Source organism: Nelumbo lutea, chromosome 4 (assembly GCF_056320005.1).
Source record: "Nelumbo lutea isolate HS-2025 chromosome 4, American lotus-T2T, whole genome shotgun sequence".
Classification (NCBI taxonomy): domain Eukaryota; kingdom Viridiplantae; phylum Streptophyta; class Magnoliopsida; order Proteales; family Nelumbonaceae; genus Nelumbo; species Nelumbo lutea.
This window is the reverse complement of record NC_142687.1, coordinates 90,097,251-90,109,904: the sequence shown is the minus strand read 5'-3', so window position 1 is coordinate 90,109,904 and position 12,654 is coordinate 90,097,251. Positions and strand designations below refer to the sequence as shown.

At 37.5% G+C, this 12,654-nt stretch overlaps 1 long non-coding RNA gene and 1 pseudogene across 3 annotated transcripts; both read left to right on the top strand.

The window, feature by feature from the left end:
• The first annotated feature begins 1,459 nt into the window (after positions 1-1,459).
• On the top strand, positions 1,460-2,669 carry LOC148861708 (uncharacterized). Of its 2 annotated transcripts, none has more exons than XR_016113379.1 (2): positions 1,460-1,781; positions 2,218-2,669. It is a non-coding gene; the product is annotated as an uncharacterized LOC148861708 (long non-coding RNA). The 2 variants fall into 2 exon arrangements; XR_016113378.1 differs by having other exon boundaries at positions 1,460-2,111.
• A 5,562-nt stretch (positions 2,670-8,231) lies between these two features.
• On the top strand, positions 8,232-11,467 carry LOC148861707 (amino-acid permease BAT1 homolog; annotated as a pseudogene). The gene is made up of 5 exons (XR_016113014.1): positions 8,232-8,347; positions 8,502-8,583; positions 9,971-10,273; positions 10,344-10,527; positions 10,964-11,467. The product of XR_016113014.1 is annotated as an amino-acid permease BAT1 homolog (transcript).
• The last annotated feature ends 1,187 nt before the right edge of the window (positions 11,468-12,654 follow it).

Here is a 12,654-nt window from a genome sequence, read left to right as displayed (position 1 = left end):
CCCAAGATGGGGATCGACTTGTTGATCGCTCTGACTAGTTCTTGGGCATTTTGATCGCTTTCTTGATTACATGGTGAGGAATGAAATATTTTCGAGAAAGGCTTTTTGTGCATTTTCCACAGACGGTGTCAATTTGATGCTGCTCAATCCGAGGTTGTGCATGAATTGAAGAGAGCAACCAGATAGTCCTTGCTAACAGGGCGGGGTCAAGCTACAATGACGAGGCCGCGCTTCAAGACCTGTGATCAAGAAAGGAGGAGTTAGAGGCCTGAGGAGTTATCCCTGGGTAGGTACTCCGATGCTCAAGTCAATAGGATGTGATGGATGGCTGGGCTGAGTTATAGGGATGCTGGTTTGAGCTTATTAGTAGTATGGGTGTTAGAAGTTGGGGATCCCTTACCTCGAGCATAGAGTACCTTTTTATAGCCGAAGATCCGTGTTCTAGTCGAATTGGGCTTCCGGGGTTGTCGAGATGAGATTAGCCGCCAAGGAATTCGGGATAGAGTCTCATTCCCCAACAGAGTCGTCTTCCTTATTCCTCTTTATCCATAGTTATATTCATCCACGTGATGTGTAGTTGATGTGACTTTAACGGCCGAACTAAGCCGACATGACCAGACAATAACTGGGCAACCACGTGTCTTGCAAGGTCAGTTCAGCCATGACCCGAACATAAACCTTTCTCCTTTCAACAAAGATTGTCCATCGGGGTGAAATAAGAAGAGTTCTCGCTTGTTTCTTATTTAATCCCTCTTCGATTTTTTTTTTGTTTAATGGTATAGAGTTATGGAAGAGGGAATTCACCGTGTCAACCAGTTCCTCTTCTCTTACTTTTCATGTGTCATGAAATGGTTGGAATCCAACTAAGAATTTCTTTGAGTTCAAACGCACCGAATCCGAACTGATCCTTTTTAAATAATATTATTTGAAATTGCCATGTACAGACATATATATTTAATAGTGGCTTAAAATATATTAAAGGTGTCACTTTCAATGCATAAATATATTCTTATATGCGCTGAACCGACTATTGCACTCTTCCCAAAGGGATAAAACATGAAGTTAGCTATGGATAAGGGGATTTGCAAATCATCAGGTCAGAAGAGAATTGACCCATGCGAGGTTTGCCATGACGCGGTGCAATACCCATTAAGGCAATGATTGGTTTGAAGGAAAAGATAGGAAAAGACAAGGAAATCAATAAAAGGATTTATAAAGATTTTCCTACGTTTTCCTTCCTTTCCCTACGGAACGTCTCCAGTTTACCCAAAACCGCTCGATCCACCTTCAGGTGCGCCTACACCAGCGGTCCAGCCCCACTCCTCCCTTGTGATTTGTGAAAGCTCTCTGTCTGCATGGCATTAAAAATGGAGTTTACATCTGCGCCCCCTCCCCCACAATGCCCCACAGCATATCCCCATCTTATATTAGGAGCATCTCTCAGTGATGTTTCGGTAAAAAAGTCTGGAAAAATTATGGTGTGCTCTCACATTCATCATCGAAATCTCTTTTCGGATGCCTTAATTTCTGACGGAAGAACTTCTCAAGATCGTTGGTTTATTTGCGGAGAAGCCTGGTTCTTTGGGCAACTTGAGCGAATAAAATCTGCCTATGAAGGTGTCTGAATCGACAGGCTCATTTTATTGAAGACCTGGAGATGATCTCTGGAACCCTAAAAGCAGAAGTTGCTTTGTTATTTGGAAGCTGTTCTGATTTTGATTAATCTGGGTTAGTTAAAACAGTTGAGTTCAATATCTCAATTAGCACAGTTCTGTTATTTGGTAAGTTGGTTTTTCTTGCCATTTTGTGTTTCTACAAGCTTTTAATTCATTAGAACGAACTGAGATTTTTTAATGGGAAATAGAGAGGGCTACACAAGCCGAGGGGCAACCCTCCCCAGACAGCCATAGAAACGATGTACAGAAATGCTTTTAGTTCCTTCTCATTTCTCCAGGCATTTAATTGGAGAATTTGATGTAATTCTAGTGGTATAACGATTCCTAAGAGAATTAAGAAGTCGATTTTTCCTTTTGAGTTATTTACAGATGCTGTTAATAAGGTAACGAAGATAACTTCTGTTTATAATGCATCAATGGCTGCTTGTATATACAGTGAGTTGGCTGAGAAATGTCTTTCGTTGTTATGAGACTTAGAGAGAGAACCAAGCCGTGGCCATGGTGTTGTGATACACAATATTCTCATTTCACTTTTTGGCAGGTGGATGTTGATGCTTGGTAGTTCTCATGGGGACGGCTTTCTATGACAGACATGAATTGAATTAATTTGAGTACATACGACAATCTAATTGCTGGGTATGTTACAGCTTTGTTGTGGGACAACATGGAGAAGACTTTCAGCATCATGGAAGCTGGCATCATCAAGCCTTATGTCAACACCTGCTTCAGACAATTTGGAGAATTGGAAGACAGTACTATTTATTAGAGCCATGATATGTTCTTACTGCAACCGTTCAGATTGAGGTTGAGGTTAGGTCTGTTGGTGAGGGATTTAAACCTAGATCACCCATGTTAAAGACAGTAGTTATTACCACTACAGCATATCATAACAGGTTGATAAAACCAAGATGGTTTTAACTTTTAAGCCACGTTTGTAAAAAGTGAATTTATATATTCAAGCACCAATATAATTTCTGTTGCTTTTCTAGAGTATACATGCATGTTTTGATTCTTCAACTATTTCTCAATGTTTCCCAAATGTACCCCAGTAGTTGACACTTCAGATAAACTACTAAATTATAGTATCTTATGTTTTATACCTTATTTAAGCCATTTGGGGGCGTACAATCTGGTCTGCATTAAAATCTCTCATTAATATAAGAGATTCAAATATCCAGTATCCTTGGTTTTAGAAGCAGTTTGAAAAAAGCTTATTGCTTTGTCTTTTAGTGGATAAGTTTTTAAGGAGGTTGTGGGCTCCTTAGTGGCTGAAGCTGAAGTTGGGTAGACTACTTATAATTTTGAATAATTTATTATCTATCTTTCAGTTCAACAACTTCAACTGTTATCAAATCAAATTGACAAGCTAAATTTTGATGGCTCTTCCTTGAAGAATATGGGAACTCTTGGGAGTAGGGGTATTAAGAGACTTGAGGGGGGATATCCTATTGGTATATCCAGGGCCAATTGGCTTAGGAAACTCAGAGCTGAGATGAGACCATTATTTCATGGGCTTCAACAAGTGGCCATGACAAGTGCAACTAATCTAGAGGTGGAGGGAGATTTTCAGGTGGTTGTAGGCTGGTTGAGAGACAAGTTCAAGGGTTCATGGTTCCTTTCACTACATCATAGAGGCTCAATCTCTAAAGTTCAGAGAGAACATGTTCAAATGGATTCAAAGATCATCACCTTTGTTGGCTGATAGTCTGGTACCAAGTGTATGAATATCTTAAAATTATTGGGGGGACCCTCCCAGAATACTGGAACAGTTGTTTTGTTTCTCTGTGTATGGATCATTATGCTGATCATACATAATTCTCATAACCCACAGGCTTGTATGTGCTATTTTCATAATTGACGAATGCATTTAACTGATACCAATAAATAGAGTTTATCTATCAGTAACAGATTAATCCAATCTCTTATCTGCAATTCTGCACCAAATTGTTTGTTTCAGAGGAATTTATTGTATTTATTCATATAGTTAGGACTTAAGATTGATTGGATACACTGAATTTGGGTTTACAAAGCTGAAAGCCATCTAAGTATGATAAATTGACAACTGGTGTGTATATGTGCAAGCTGCTACCTAAGGCAAGTATGCTTGGAGACACTTGCTGCAACATAACCTTGTGAATGGAGATCCTTGAAGCAACAAACAAACAACTTTAAAATAAAATGTGTTTGGAGGACCTTAATTTTTGATCTTTTGATCTATTGAAGAAACTGAATGCTGTCCAGTGTGCTTGCATGTAATTTTTTGGTGGTTATCTTTATTTGGGAATATGAACGCATTGGATTGAGCCTCTCTACAGGCATATTCTGCTACCCCCCACCCAACCCACCCCACAATGAAAGCAATATAAGGAAAGAACTAAAAGGAAAACCAGGAAAAAAAGATAGAATAAACCCCCAAAAAGGTGGAAAAGATGAACACAAGTTTAGGAAAACCTGGAGATCAAAGATCTGCTACAAATTGGAAGGCAAATATTTGTAAGATCTGCTAGCAGTGTTGTATTGTTTTATCAATAAGCAAATGTCTGTAATATCAAAATCTAACTTGAAAATATTTTACTTGTGATAATGATGAATATGTTATTTATTTTCTAATGTGTCTCACTTATGTAACTAATTATTAATACCGATACTCAGGCAACTATGACTAATGTCCTAGGCATGTTCAACTTTGTAGCAATACAAGCAACATTTTACATATTGGAGCTGATTTCTAATAGGGCCACTGCTTGGTGTAAGGGTTTAGTCTCTGGCCTACATGAGAATGCAAGTTCAAGTCTGAAACCGGCCACTAGGGGTGCACCTCACGGATGAACTCTGGTTGAGGATTTGTTAAAATTTGAATGGGTCTGGCCTGACGACCTGGACCTGATGCAGTGGAAGTTCTTCAAACTGGGTATCAGACTTGCAACCAAGCAGCCGCTTTGTGCATAAAAATGCCGAAGTTTAGGTCCCTACCTGTCCCCCTAGATCACCCCAGACAGCCGGGACCAGCATTGGATAATGGCGCTTTAGGGTTGGAAGCATAAAAGGTCCATTTTGGGTCTTCATATTCAGGTAGATGATACCTTTGTCAGTCTGCAAATTGAATAGAGATGTCTTGGAGCGAATTCTCTGTATCATTGAACCCAGATACATGCTACCAGATTCTTTTTTCTTATTGAAAGGAAATTCTACTGATGCCACGGAGGGCTTTTGTAGCCAAGTCGCTTCTGTACGATGGGCCAAATTTCGTCTAAGTTTGGGAGTACTTGCTTATTCCAACTTGTTTTGAGTTGGGACAAATCAATAAGCACTTATTTATGTTTGGGAAATAAGTCCAAAATAAGTGCTGAAATTAAGTATTTATTTAAGAAGCTTAAGTTTTGAGCTTATTTTCAAAGTGTTTATTTCCTTTCTGGCCTATCTTGGCCCGTCATGTCATTTTAAAAATACTTATAATACCCTTGTTAAAATAAGTGTTTTTTCATCAAACACTTATAAGCACTTATTAGAATAAGCATTTATTCAAGAATTATTTATTTTTCAAATAAACACTCCCAAACTTAGCCTTAGTGTGATATTATGAGGGCTGAGAGCGGGAGAAGCATGAATTTTATTCCTTAATTTTGCTGAGATCATGCTCTCAAACCAGATGTAGACAAATTGGGGAATTCGTTAAGGCTTAGTTTGGAAGGAGTACAAATATAAATATGTATAGTACAAATACATATAAAATAATATAAAATATAAGATTTTGTGCTCTACATATTTGTATTTGTACTCCTAAATGGAGCCTAAGGCACAGTTTGGAAGGGGTATAAGTATAAATATATAGAATGCAAAACATTGAATTTTGTATAATTTTGTATATATTTGTATTATACATATTTGTGTTTGTACTCTTTTCAAAGCTCAATTTGAAAAGAGTATAAATACAAATAAATACAGTGCAAATACAAGTTTAGTAATACAAAATAAAGGTTATGGGACCAGGTGGCTTTACTTCAATCTTCTTTGTGTAATCATGCAAACCTTTTACATTCCAGTTAATTTTGCAGATAATGAATTAAACACTGGTTTAGTGGTTTTTCAAGAAGCCACAGGTTTAGTGGTTAAGATGGTATTACTTAGGCTCAGTTTCGAAGGAGTATAAATACAAATATATAGAGTACAGAATTTTGTATTTTGCAAGGTTTCAAAGTATGTATTGTATTGTATGATTGGGTTCTAATGCACCTATTTAGAATATGTGCATTTGTACTCTTTTTTATTGATTTAAGAATATAAAAATTCTTTTTTATTGATTTAAAAATATAAAAATTCTTTTTTTATTGATTTAAAAATATAAAAATATGTATAAAAATGAAAATTTGAAAAAAAATTAAAAAAATAAAATGTATGGGATAAAAAGTATCAATGCACACCTACCAATACATTTGGGTATATTGATACTTTATATCGTGGTATTTTGCATTATTGTATGATTTGTATTGTATATATTTGCATTTGTCCCCTTTTCAAACCGAGCCTAATAATTAGAATAAGGAGTCACACCTCACAGCACATCCCACCATGCATTTAAGACCTCTCCCATGAATGAGACTCTAGTGGTAATGCACTAGCTGGTACCCACTAAGGAGGTACAATCTAGACAAAAAAGTTATATTATATTAATTATATATTATTAATAATATATTATATTTTATAATATTTTTTATTATATAATATTGTTGGGCTGGGCTTATTTGGAAAAGCCTGAATTTGGCCCAAAAAACAGTCAAGCTTGATGTTTAAAGCCCAAACCCGAAGCCATGGACTTAAAATTTTGTCCAAACTACCCAACCCGTCAACATGTCTATTACCCAATACCTCTGGAGAAAAGAATTGAACACCCTTTGTGGACTTGGATGGAGTGGGGTGGGGGGTAGGGATAGATACGACCAAGAATATATGAAATAGAAGAGATTGATATCCGAGTTCGGGTTTTGTGGACCCTGACAGCCGAGTATTGGGAACATGTTAGTATTTATGCTTTTTCATTCGTAAAGAGATATTCCTAAGGCATTGCTGAAACGGCTGTGACAGTGAGACTGTGAGGATATATTTTGTTAGGATGTCATATTTACTTAATTTCTTTGCTTTTTACCTGCAATCATTTTTAGTTTGTTATATTTTACTAGTTGAAATTCCTCAACATTTACATGATTTTCTCGAACTTGAAGGTTCTCAGTAACCTGTTCATGGGCCGGGTGACCGACCGGCCCGGCCCTCAGACGGGCTTGAACAGGTATATAGGTCCACGGGCTTAACCTCGGGCCAAAAATCCCAACCCGCAATAAATTCAAGCTGGGCTTGGGATTTGCCAAAATAGCTCGGCCTGAGCCCGGCCCGGCCTGACCTATAAATAAATCTAAAAACCCTAGTTGAATATCCCTCTTTTTTTCACCTCTTTCCCTTCTTTTTCCAACCGAATTCTTCTTCTCCACATCCTCTTTCCCTTATATATATATATATATATATATATATAATATAAATAAATTTTGAATTTATATATTTTTTTAATGTAAATAAATTCTGATTTATATTGATTATTGAATAGGAAAAATTTTTATTTTTTTATTAGGTTGGGCTTCGGGCTCGGGCTTGAGCTTCGGGCTTTTTATTAGGGTCAGGCTCGGACTTGAGCCTAACATATTTCTGTTAATGAAGAGTAAAGCCAGGCCTAAGCCTGGCCTGGCTCGACCCATGAACAGGTCTAGTTCTCAATAGACCTGTTCATGGGCCGGGTGGCCCGACGGGCCGGCTTGGGCCCTGGATGTGCTTGAACATGTTTATAGGCCCGTAGGTTTAAACTCGAGCCAAAAAGCCCGGCTTGCAATAAATTCGAGCTGGATTCGGGTTTTGTCAAAATAGCTTGGCCTGACCTAAAATTAGACTTAAAATGGGTTATGTGATTATGCCAATTTGAATAAATTTTTTGATTTAAGAATATAAAACTGTGTTTTAAAACGTAAAGGAAAAGGAAAAAAACCATCTTGTAGGCCCATTGTTCATTTAAATAGGAAAAAAAAAACCATCTGAATTTTTAATTCTAATTTGAATAGGGAAAATTGTAATTTTTTTTATTAGGTCGGGCTTTGGGCTTTTTATTAGGGCTGGGCTCGGGCCCAAGTTATAGGCCCGTTGGTCGGTCGGGCTTGGGCTCGGGCCTAACGTATCTCCATTAATGATGAGTAAAAGCCTACCTCGAGCCTGGCCGGCCCATGAACATGTCTAGTTCTCAATCAGGACCAGCTTTTATAATTTTCTCCGGGGGGGATGAATTCTTAGATCCTCTTATGTCAGCCCGACTGAAAATAAATTAGCTTTAGGATCCGTTTGATTCGCAGGAATAAGGGTCCGGAATCTCCAAATGTTTGGTTAGGCGGAATCGAAATCCCGTTCCCATTCTAGGCGGAATGGGAATCTCTCGTATGGGGAATGGCCATTCCCGACCCCTCCCCAGGGAATGCGATTCCCATTCCGGATATGAATATTCTTTTTTTATTCTTTTGACAAAAATGCCCTCCTCGTTTTCAATCCAATCTTGTGAGAGACGAACTGAGAGCCGAACAGGGAGAACTCCATTGCCATCTTTCATCGCCGAACAGAGAGCCGAACCAACCTCCGGCGAGGTAAGACCACTGTTAAACCATTATCCTCCTCCTCCTCCTTCTTCTTCTTCGAAATCAATAGCGAGCCGAACCAAACTTCATCGCCATCTTCTTCTTCCTCTCCTCATTCTTCCTTCTATTTTTTTCACTAACTGACTGGTTTTATCTTTTGCAGATCTGCTCCTACTCTTTTTTGGGATCGATCTACTTCTTCACTGTTACCATTAGCGGTTTTTCACACCAGGTCTAGGCAATCGGTGAGTATAGTTGGGATCTGCTCCTATTTTTTTTCTGCGATTCATTGTTTGGAACCCTTGTTCAATATGATTACTTCAATATGCTAAAGCAAATTGTTCATTTTTTAATCATCAGTGAATCGCCTTAGCTACTCCATACATTTTATTTGTTTCATAAAATGTTAATTTAATCGATCGTCCAGTTTAAGTAATACACTAATACTCATTTATCAGTTTGATCCCACCAACGGGGAATATTAACTCTGAGTTTTTCTAAAATCTATCCATAAACAACACTTCTATAACAACCAATTGTGGATCCTCATTGGCCATATAGGAGTGATCAGTACTCTTCTGTTGTTTTTTTGATCTTGTATCTCAGTTGTTTTCTGTTGCCCAAGGATAAATTCAAGATCTAAAATCAATGGGTAAATGGTGAAAATAAAAGGAAAATATAAAATAAATCAACTCAAGGGAGAGAGACCTTGGGAAATTCCTAGAGAAGAGGGTAAGATTGGAAACCCTTAATGATGGCATTTCATGGAAAATGCTATCTCAGTGCTTTTCTGACATTATTTGCATTCAGCGTTCTCTTCGAGTCAGGAAGAAAGCTTTTGATAGGACAATTACAGAGCTTGAGCAAAAGGCAGCAGAGGAAGCATTGGCCAATGAAGTACTAGAAAAGTTGGGGGGTTTGGTAAGAGAGTGCAAGGGCATAGAAAGGAAGCTTTCAACAACCTATACTTTGGGTAGGGAAGGAGTTGGATTACAACCACAGCATGCCCTTCCCCTGTATGATGGGAGCACAAAGAGCCACTCTTTTCAAGGTACTAAAAGAGAGAGCTTTACCATCTTTCACGAAGAGCTACTGTTGAAAAGCTATGGGCCTCTTAGTTTCCACAAGGTCCAGCCACAACTCTTCATCACCCAGATAACTGTTAGAAATATCTATTTGTAAGTGGAGCATGTGTCTCAACTGTATAAAGATGGATCATATCCACTCTTTTGAGCCAGAGGACAAGTTTATGATGGATAATCAGCACTCTTAGTTTCTTGCCACTGAGGGTGCTTCTGTTCCATCTCTAATTAATCAGGAAGTTGGTTTCTCAGATGAGGCATGGACCATTCAAGCAGACAATCTTAAGGCCTTGCCAAAACTTAATGAGTCACATGCTATAAAATATTACATCATCAAGTGTGTAGACAGTAGGTAGACATTGCTTAAGAAATGAACATAATCTGTAAAGTACAAGTTGTGTAGAAGTATGATACAACCACTATATATATGTGTGGTTCTTCTTTTCTTTTTTTGTCTTTCTTTTAATTTTTAAGTGATTTCTGATAAGTTATTTCCAGCAACATCTAGCTGATAGTGTAACATTTAAAAATTGTATTGCTTCCTTGACAGGTTATTGGAGGCTTGGTTATAGTTATAATGCTTCCTCTTGTGTCACTAACTACACAATCCGCTTCCTACGTGTTCACTCATTTTGAGATATCTGAGTCAACTGGGATAACAAGCAGTGTATATGCAGCCATTCTATCCGTTCTTGTTAGTCAGTACTCTCTATATGGACATGATGCTGCAGCTCATCTCACAGAAGAAACAAAGGGTGCAGACAAGAATGGTCCAATTGCAATCCTTTCTAGTATAGGGATCGTTTCGTTATTTGGATGGGCACACATATTGGCTCTTACTTTCAGCATTCAGGTATTATTTGTGAACTAATATCCAATTGTTATTTTCCATATCTGATACAAGATTGCTATTCTCAATCCAGGATCCAAGCTACTTATATGATGTAAACAACGAAACTGCTGGAGCATTTGTACCAGCCCAAAATACTTTATGACGCATTTCATGGGAGGTATCATAATGCCGCAGGAGCAATAATTTTACTCTTTGTTATCTGGGGATCCCTCTTCTTTGGTGGCCTTTCAATTACTACCAGTGCAGCCAGAGTGGTGAGTAAATTATCTCTTTAACTTACTAGGTTGTTTATACCTTTGCTTTTGGAACTATTCCTATAAAAAACCATAATAGTCTAAGCCTGAATATTAGATCCTGATCTGAAAACCAATTTCTCCTTAATGCACATCTTATTTTTATTGGCCTTGATGTTGACCTTAAACTTTTGCTGCAAAGTACTTTAGTTTAAGCAGGAAAAAAGGAAGTAAAAAAAAAATGATGGTCATGGGCTTTTCAATTCAATCAATTGATTGTCTGACGTTATTTTCTTTATATTTCTACATCATTTTGAGTATTCTTATTTTGGAGAGATGTAAACTATTTCTCCTGTTATTTATTGGTCATGCTTGTGTCATGTCTGAATGACTTTTAATCTAATACTAATTGAATGAACTTGTCATCTCACCAACATTTCACAATTGCATGTTTCAGGTATATGCTCTATCAAGAGATCAGGGAGTTCCATTTTCATCCATCTGGAAAAGAGTGCATCCGAAACACAAGGTTCCAGCGAATGCAGTGTGGCTGTGTGCAACCATCTGCATTCTTCTTGGACTACCTATATTGAAAGTTAATGTGGTCTTCACTGCAATAACTTCCATATGCACAATAGGATGGGCTGGTGGATATTTTGTTCCAATTTTTGCAAGGATGGTCATGGCTGAGAAGAACTTCAAGCCATTGCCATTTTATCTGGGCAAAGCAAGAAGGCCAATTTGCGTGATAGCCTTCTTGTGGATCTGTTATACTTGTTCAGTCTTCTTATTGCCAACTTTCTATCCCATCACCTGGAACACATTCAACTATGCACCTGTGGCATTAGGTGTAAGTTTGGGTTTAATAATGCTTTGGTGGTTTCTGGATGCAAGGAAATGGTTCAAGGGTTCTGTTAGAAACGTTGATATTTCTAATGGGAAGGTTTAATTTCTTCATAAATTTGCTTCTGTTTGTTAACGTTCCCATCAAATGAATGTTTTCTTGATTAAGTTAATGAATTGATTACTGATTACTGATAAAAAAGTTCCCACCAAATGGAAAGTCATAGGGTCCAATTTTCTGTTATTGTAGTTGACAGGCCTTTCATGTGATTCTTCCAAGGCATTAACAGGGGCAGAATTGAAAACTTTGGCTGATTTAGATTCCTGATGCCAGGAATGGACCATTCTGATTCCGATTCCGGAGGATTTTGATTCCGATTCCAGCTGCGAACCAAATGGACCCTTAGTTTTACATATAAATGCAACACAACCGCTATAATAAATTAGAGGGTTAATATTTAGAATTCGAAGGTCTTTTTGGATTCTAGGCAAGCCTCAAAGTATCAATATATATATCGAGCCGATGACTTGCCGATATGCCCCTACAGGGGTTGTATTGGGTCAGACCATACTTTAGAGGGTAGCCGGGACTTAAACCGACCCCTCTGAACTAGTTTTGAAAAAAATAAATAAAACATAAAAAAACACCGATACAGTCTGATACATTGAACCCTGATTCTAGGAAATCAGTTATGATTGTTAGATAATAGAAATGTATTGAAGGATTTCATCTAGCAACTTAAACTTTTAGGTTGAATAGTTCCTTAACATGGTATCTGAGCCTATTTGACCAACCAAAGTTTAGTACTATTTGATCCTCGTTGCCCCATTATGTTTAATTAAATTTCAGCAGAAGGTAAGAGTGGACCTATGCTTGTACATGCTTCAAGCCGAAGCCCAATAAACTTTTGTTAAGAGAACATATTAGAGAATAAAGACCTATTCATGAACCGTTCCTAACGCCTTGAATTTTTTAAGAATGGTTCCTTTATAATGATTAACTAAATAAGGGGCATATTAAAAATGCATGGGCTGGTGTTAAAAATACCTCTATCTTTTACAATGGCATTTGCTTTCTTATGTTCTTCATGAGAGAACTTAATTAATTAAAAAAAAATCTGTGTATTGATCAGTGACTAACAAGGTCAATGGTTTTAAAACAACTTCGTTGAGCCATTGATTTTACATGTTTTAATATTTTTTATTATAAAAATATAAGAAGAATTGATAAAATCTCGAGGATCCTTCAAGTCAAAGGAAAGGTTGAGCTAACATGGATCAGATCAAATGTACCTTGATCCAAGA